Raw genomic sequence first — 8,893 nt, 5'->3', positions numbered from 1 at the left:
CTCTTGATTATTGATCATGGTGCCCAAATTCCACAAGAATGGCCACCATCCACTGTCTTGACTGACAGTTGACTTTTTTAGGGTTTTTGACTGTCTGTGTATGAACTGATGATCTCCAAGTCTTCAACCCTTGACCAAAATACTTCAAATAGACCTCCAAGCCATGTGAACTTGTTGGACAAACCCCAAGGCCTTGGCTCCCTTGAGAATTGGGCTTGCTTGCTTGACTGACTGATCTCCTGATCAGTTTGACCCAATTCCTTGATTGGCTTGCACTTGAGGCAAAAGAGGCAATGCAATGCTATGCAATGGACCATGATATGCTATGACCTAATATGAAAATGTATGTACAATGATGGGTGCAAATTTGAGGTGCTACATTAAGAGACTCAACTACGTCTCGTTTGAGGGACCCAAGTAAGTCTCACCTAAGGGGCCTAACTAAGTATCGCTTGAGGAACTCAACTAAGTCTTTCATGGGGGACTCAACTAACTCTCGCCTGAGAGACTCAACTAAGTCTCGCTTGAATGACTTAACTAAGTCTTATCCCGTAGGATCGGTCGATAACTTGCAAACAAAGGACTAGGATAAACACTCTGAGAAGGCTCCTGGACTATAAATATCTCAATACCATGAGACTAAAGAGGACTAATAAAAAATATAAAATACTAACCTCACATGAGCAAACTCTCAATACCCAATAACCTTAAAGCCAATGACAATCCTTATCCACTAGAGATTGTCAAACATTTATACTTTTATCGAGTACAACTCAAATTAAAAATTTGTTTAAATAAAATATCATAATATTTTTTAGAGTCAATACATAGGAGTCAATATATTATGTTCTATTTTATAACTTGTAACCTTTTGGCTAAAATTTTGTTTTCTTTGTTATTTCTTTTCACACACACATACATATAAATATGCATTCATACATCATTTCTCAATATTGAAACCAAGAACATACAAAGAATTTTCTCTTCATCTTTAATCTTTTTCTTCATACATTTAACAATTACACATAATTATTTTTGTTGATTGTCATCTAGAATAGATTGATAAGGTCCAAGTTAGGATTGTTGTAATCATAATTGGATTGAGTATTCTTTGGGGGTTTCTTTGATAAAACCGGTTAGGGTTTTTCCTCCAAGATCAAGGATTTATTTAGGGGTTTTGTACAAGATTTTGCAACGAAGATTCAACCGAGTGAAAGCTTTGAAGAACGAGGGTTCTGTCAAAGGAGTAGCGGTAACCGGAGGATCGACTTGGAAGTCTTAGGTCACTTGATCTTGCTTAAGATCAAGAGGAGATAAGAAGTTATGATCAACATCAAACATAGGGTTTGGGGATTTGGATTGTTGTTTTTTCTCTTGTAAACAACTCATGCAAAGGTTAATTACACATATCTCAATTCTATCTGGAATTGGGGGCAGATGTACTCATATTAAAGGTGTTTTTTTATACTAAATAATAATTTTTGTGTTTTAATTTTTAAAGCATGTTGCAAATTTTGATTTATTTTTTATAATATTAAAATAATATAAATGAATTATTTATAAGATAAAATAAAAATTGATGACGTGTAGTCTCTATTATGTAGTTTAAGTCACGTGACATCATCATATAAACATCCATGTCATTTAAAATGACATCAAGACTGAATGGAGGGTTAAAATTCAGAAAATATTGAAACTGATAGATAAAATAGTTGGTTTTTAAAATGAGGATCAAAGATAAAAAAGTTTGAAAATAAAGGATAAAAATACATTAAAAAAATACTTTCATTGAAGGAATTGATTAATAGGCTTGATTGCATTTTTTTAATCTTTTAAATTATAATTTAGACTTCTATTTTTTAAAAAGAAATTTGACCGAATTCTTTTATATTTTTTATTTAATTTATGTCGATTTTTTTATTTTAGATAATAAGAAGACCTCGTTTCCACCTTTAATAAATTTTAACAATTTAGTTTAATATTAAAGAGCACGATATGAATTTTTTTTCAAATTTAATCTTATTATTATGGTCATAAAAAAATAAACGAGGGAGATTAATATATTTTAGTAATAAGAGATGAGTTAATAAAACATGTAAAAGAAAATCTATCAAAACACACTAAAAATAATAATTTTAATTGAAGGTGTTTTTGTACTAAATTATAATTTTTTTTGTTTTAATTTTTTAAAGAAAAACGTTGGAGGTTTACATAGTGTTTTGGCAATGGAAGATACATACTTCATATACTTTTAAAAAATAATTGAGACTTACTATATTGAGACTTCATTGGTCAATGGAAAGAATGGGAGAGAATGAGATTGAAGATTAAGAGGGAGGGGAGATGAGAGAAACACAAATTGATCATGGGAGGAATTTTATCAAATTAAAATCATTCATTCATTTTGGGAGATGAAATATATATTTCATCAATCCCCTACACAAGTAGTCAAACATCACAAGTCAATAAAAATGACTCAACATAATTTCTACACAATTAATCAATTAAAAAATCAAATTAAAATGCATTCAAATTTAATTTAATTTGTTCAAAACCTAAAACCTCTTTAAAACACTAAATAAACGGTCAAGAGATTTATCCTAGGTCAAACAAGGTCAAAGATTCTTATAGTCAAAACTCCTAATTTTTTCAAAGATTCTTGTTGTGACTTTGTTGAATTTATAAGTTATAGACAACTCATGAAAGATTATTTTATCTAAGAACAACTTGACCTTGTATTAGTTACTTCTTCCAACAGATAAGTCGATATATGTCTCTTCCTAATCAAGATCATATGCAGCAAATTTTGATTTATTATGCGGTTTAAGTCACGTGGCATCATCAAATAAACATACATGTCGTTTTTAAAAAGAAATTTGACCGAATTTTTTAATATTTTTTATTTAAATTTATGTCGATTTTTTTTAGATAATAAGAAGACCTCGTTTCCACCTTTAATAATTTTTAACAATTTAGTTTAATATTAAAGAGCACGATATGGATTTTTTTTCAAATTTAATCTTATTATTGTGGTAATAAAAAAATAAATGAGGTAGGTTAATATATTTTAGTAATAAGAGATGAGTTAATAAAGCATGTAAAAGAAAATCTATCAATGAAAAATACAGGCATAAAAAAGAACATAACACCCTTCGAACTTGTGAAATATTCTTTTTTTGGCTAGACCGGTGAGATCTCCCGGTTGGGAGAAGCCTCTATTTCTAAAGAATTACACATCATTTTCTTTCCCAGAATAACCTTCTACTACGACTGCTACAATTAAAACTAATAAGCTAGGTGGAATTTAAAGGTTGGGGAAATACAACGGAACATAAAAAATAAAAAAAAAAGACAAATATGAAACAACGACACCAAATAAATTGAGTAGTAGTGCCTTGACTATTGAAAGGTAATCAATATGAATCTCGAAGATCCAGATTAAAAAATCCGAGGATAACACGCTTCTTGTCCTATCAACCCCCTCAAATAAAAAACACTTGAGTACCCTAGGTAGGGTAATCGATTCCTAACCCACGTATTTAAGGTGACATGTTGATGACTCTAGAAGACAGTGAATCACAATCGAGGAAACATTGAATGTTCTCATTTATTTTGCAAAGTACCCCAAACGTTTCAATTATCTCCAAGTCTCAGATAGGTTTTCGATACAACCGACCAAGGCTATTAAAGACCTCTCGGTTCCTAGGACCCCAGTAAGTCTCTAGGGAAACTGTTACGGGACGGTCATACCCCCTCACTCTGACCACCACTAGACGTGATGCCCCAAATTCAAATCAGGTATCTACCAAACTTCTTGGATATTCGCTTGGCCACTGAACCTTCAGTATTAACATTAATAAAATAAAAACTAGATGATGCCTTTAAGATAAAAGAACGTCGGATATTTTCTAGGGATCAAGGCTTCAAGGTCACTTCTTGGAATTTCCATATGTCAACACAAATATACCCTGAATTTATTACAAGATACAAGTTTCTTAATTGCAAAGCTTGCCACAACTCTTATAGTCAAAACTCCTAAATTTTTCAAAGATTCTTGTAGTGACTTTGTTGAATTTATAAGTTATAGACAACTCATGAAATATTATTTTATCTAAGAACAACTTGACCTAGTATTAGTTACTTCATCCAACAGATAAGTCGATATATGTCTCTTCCTAATAAAGATCATATGTAGCAAATTTTGATTAATTTTTTATAGTATTAAAATAATATAAATGAATTACTTATAAGATAAAATAACATAAAAATTGATGACATGTAGTCTCTATTATGCCGTTTAAGTCATGCGACATCATCAAATACACATACATGTCATTTAAAATGACATCTAGATTAAATGAAGGGTTAAAATTTAGAAAATATTTAAATGGACGGGTCAAATAGTTGGTTTTTTAAATGAAGATCAAATATTTAAAAAAATACATTAAAAAATACTTTCATCGAAGGAATTGATTAATAGGCTTGATTGCATTTTTTATCTTTTAAATTATAATTTAGGCTTCCATTTTTTAAAAAGAAATTTGACCGAATTCTTTTATATTTTATATCTAAATTTAAGTCGATTTTTTATTTATTTTAGATAATAAGAAGATCTCATTTCCACTTTTAATAAATTTTAACAATTTAGATTAATATTAAAGAGCACGATATGAATTTTTTTTCCAATTTAATCTTATTATTATGGTCATAAAAAAAATAAACGAGGAAGATTAATATATTTTAGTAATAAGAGATGAGTTAATAAAGCATGTAAAAGAAAATCTATCAAAATACACTAAAAATAATAATTTTAATTGAAGGTGTTTTTGTACTAAATTATAATTTTTTTGTTTTAATTTTTTAAAGAAAAACGTTGGAGGTTTACATAGTGTTTTGGCAATGAAAGATAGATACTTCATATACTTTTAAAAATAATTTTTTGACATAAATAAATAGTAGGAAGGTTTAAGGATTTAACTTGAATGAATATAATTTAAGAATCTAACTTGAGTGAATATGCAGGATAAAAAAGGAGCTTTGGAGATTTATTCAAGGCCCAAGTTATAGTTAAACTAATAGTCTATATATAGAAAACCTTTTCCGTAAGAAACCTTAATAATAATATACTTGACTAAAGTAGGAAACAACACGGGGATGTAGCTCAGATGGTAGAGCGCTCGCTTAGCATGCGAGAGGTACGGGGATCGATACCCCGCATCTCCATTTATTTCATATTTTTTCATTGTTTTGTTAAAAATGCGTATTTCAAAAGAAAATAAATGCGGTGAGCGTGGATCGAACACGCGACCTTCAGATCTTCAGTCTGACGCTCTCCCAACTGAGCTATCCCCGCTTTTTCAAATTATTACGTGTTCCAAAATTTCACTTTTACAATTATAATGTTTTGCAACGAAAGTTGATATAATATATGCAAAAACTGTTCCATTCCTTAGACAAGGGGATGTGTGTCTTCATTTTTCAAAATTCCAGCATTGTTTACACTCAAATAAATATGCATTTATGTTATATTTAGTCTCAGCATTGTTTTCAGAAAATTTAAGAAGACATTATAGTTTCTTTGTCATTAATATTAAATTAAAGAAACTATAATAAAACATTTTAAATATTACAAAAATCAATTTTATAAATATTTAAATAAAAGAAGAATGTTCTAAAACAAAATAAATTATATATACAAAAACTAAAATTTAAAAATAATCATTATAGAGAATAATGGACAAAATTACATATCTAGACTAATATTTTATTTATTTTAGTAGTATGTTTTTTTAATTAATATATTTCATCAAGTATTTGGGAAAAAATACAATATTAATATATGTTTTCGATTGGACAATGACCCACTAAGACCGACCTCATCTAGTAAGGATGTGTCAATCACAGATGTACATGTACACCTGCATCCATGCCAACACATAGAAGTTTCATCCTTTTTTCATCTAGACCATTGATCTATATTCAACGATTACCTACATACCATGTCAGATAAATCAAACAGAATTGTAGCATTCTATTATATATAAGTCTGACTCTGTGTAACACTCATCTACTTATTTACTCATACTTGCAAAAGTTTAACCTCATTCACATATACACTTGAGCTTTAGAGTGGTAACCTTTTTGTAAATACCCCTTGATCATCGAAGGACTGTCACTACCGCACCAAAAACTTTGCCATTGCGGTCGTCATTAACCTTTCACAATTTTATTGTTCCATTACGGAATACTGCAACCTCGCCTTTCTCATCCTTACGCTCTGGTTTTCACAATTGTTATATGATCTCCAACAATGCCAAGCTTCTTTTGGTGCACCAAATACGAAGGAACTCTTATTGAACATTCTCTCGACACCATTCAACAAATGAAGAGGAGACGTAACTTGAGTACATTGATAGTTTCTCCAAGGAAGCTATATAAGTATGAGGCTAATGACAAACTAAAATTCAGAATATTTTTTAAAGGGATTGAGATTGTATTCCATTTTCAGAGAAAATTGGGTTTGGAGGGATCATTGAACATGAGCGGGTTACTCACTCCTGCTCAACTATACATTAATTGTGAAGAGAATTTGTTAGCTAAGGACATTGAGAAGAACGAGACATCTAGGAAATAAGGAGACAATAATGTTGCAGTGTAGATAGCAAGTGCAATTTTATCATCTCCATAAGGGCCGACAATGTTTCAAATATTATTCAATAGTTTATATTACTTTAAGTTTGGTTTATCATAAGATTGATTGCTTGGTGTATACTTGAAAAGTATAATTAAAAAAAAATAAACTTTCGTTGTTTTAATAATGAGAAAACTTTGTTAGAGTTAGACTTCATTGACCTATTCTTATGTACCATCTTTGACCAGTAATATGAAATTCTAATTAGTTGTTAATATTACTGTCGGTTTCTTTCATCGCAACTTATGTCTAAGTCAACGACGTGAAATTAATCGTATTATCTAATAGATGATCTATCACCCTATTAACCAATACGTCAAAATTATGTTTCAATGGTGAATGCATATGTCAATGTCCACTTTCATCAAATATTGTTATTCATGAGATTATTAAACCTAAATCTATGTATATACTTTGATAGACTAGGATCTAGTAATGATCAATACCTTTCGGATATCAAGTCATACCATGAAAACATGTTTCAGGTAGCTAAACCTAAAATCCATTAATATTAAAACTTAATAAGAATTACATAGAGCTCTATGGCCGGGATCAAAACATAAGTAACAATTTAACTATATGTAACATAAAGAAAATATAAAATTAGTTACGCTTACTTACCGTAGATTTACAATCAAGCCCTAGAACAAGGAAGTTGAAAATCATTTGTTGACGATTCCTCAGACAACGCTTATGCCCTCAGTCTTCCTCTCCCATTCTTCCATATTATGATTTATGGTGGGAACCTAGTTTCACTAATGAACCACCTTGAATTCTACTGAATATGATCCAATCCTCTTGAATAAAATGATCTGTATATCTCAAATGAAGGCTTGGCACCTCTATTTATAGGTTTGGGAAAGGTAGGCTCTCTAAGCACACCACTCATGCTCTTTTAGCGTACCTACTTTCTTATAGGTTAGTTGTAACAACCCAATTTTAGTATTTATTTATTATACTATTATTATTATATTTTATTTTAATTATGTGGAGTGTTAATTAATTAATTGGTTGTTAGATAGTATAATAGTTGATTATATTAATTAATTTGGTGTGTTAATTAATTATTTAGTTGATATGAGATATAATTAAGTAATTGTATTAATTAACTTAGTGTGTATGTGATGTTAGTTTAATTTAATTGAACTAATTAGAGATATTTAAATATTAGGTCTTATTGGGCCTATTAATTAAATTAGAAGTATCATGCTTTAAGCCCAAATAGAATACTAGTATATAAGAGGGGAGGAGAGTGGGAATTAGGATTCATTTGATCATTTGACAATAATAGAGAAGGAGAAGAGGGGAAGAACAAGAGAGAAGCTAGGGTTTCCAGAAAAAATTGAAGAGGTGAGAGGGGAATCCTTATTATTATGGGTTAGTATGATTGGGTCAATGGGTAGATGTATGTTAGGTTAAAAAAAATCCCTGATTTGCATGGTTTTGGAATTGTTAGGTCTTGATGAGTATTCTTGATTGTGGTGATTTAATTGTGTTAAAACTAAAAATTTACGTTATATGATTAGAGTATTGTATGAGTTATAATTTTCTGAATGTGTAGATTTTTACGGAATTGAAATCGAAAGTCCGAAAGTCCTTCAACGATGAAAAACGCAGAAAATTCTGCATTCTGTTTTGTGTTAACGCAGGAATAGCATTCTGTTTTGCGTTAACCGGTTAACCCAAGGTGTTAACCGGTTAACACTGTTGAAAATTATTAGAAAGTGTATTCTGTTCTGCGTTAACCGGTTAACCAAATGCGTTAACCGGTTAACACTGTTGAAAATTGCCAGGAAGTGTATTCTGTTTTGCGTTAACCGATTAACCATATGCGTTAACCGGTTAACACTGTTTGAGAAGTGATAAATTGAGATTTAAATGTTGTATTTGTTTTGGAATGAAATCTAAGTGTGCGTATTTGATAATTAGCCTATATTTGTGAATGATATATTGTTATGAATGTGTATATGTACCATTGGTGGATTGTGAATGATATATTGTTATGAATGTGGATATGTACCATTGGTGGATTGTGAATGATATATTGTTATGAATGTGTATATGTGTCATTGGTGGATTTGTGAATGGTGTCTTTGTTATGAATGTGTATATGTAACATTGGTGGATAATTCATAGAGTTGAATTATGGTGATATGTGGAATGTTAAGATGGTAGAGATGATCTTAATTGCATATGCATTGG

The 8,893-nt window shown here is 30.2% G+C and overlaps 2 non-coding genes across 2 annotated transcripts; one reads left to right on the top strand and one right to left on the bottom strand.

The window, feature by feature from the left end:
* The first annotated feature begins 5,150 nt into the window (after positions 1-5,150).
* On the top strand, positions 5,151-5,223 carry TRNAA-AGC (transfer RNA alanine (anticodon AGC)). Its single transcript has one exon. It is a non-coding gene; the product is annotated as a tRNA-Ala (tRNA).
* A 57-nt stretch (positions 5,224-5,280) lies between these two features.
* On the bottom strand, positions 5,281-5,353 carry TRNAF-GAA (transfer RNA phenylalanine (anticodon GAA)). Its single transcript has one exon. It is a non-coding gene; the product is annotated as a tRNA-Phe (tRNA).
* Positions 5,354-8,893: the final 3,540 nt, after the last annotated feature.

This window comes from Lathyrus oleraceus, chromosome 3 (assembly GCF_024323335.1).
Source record: "Lathyrus oleraceus cultivar Zhongwan6 chromosome 3, CAAS_Psat_ZW6_1.0, whole genome shotgun sequence".
NCBI classification, from domain to species: Eukaryota; Viridiplantae; Streptophyta; class Magnoliopsida; order Fabales; family Fabaceae; genus Lathyrus; species Lathyrus oleraceus.
The sequence above is the reverse complement of the archived record's forward strand: the minus strand, read 5'-3'. Positions and strand labels throughout refer to the sequence as shown.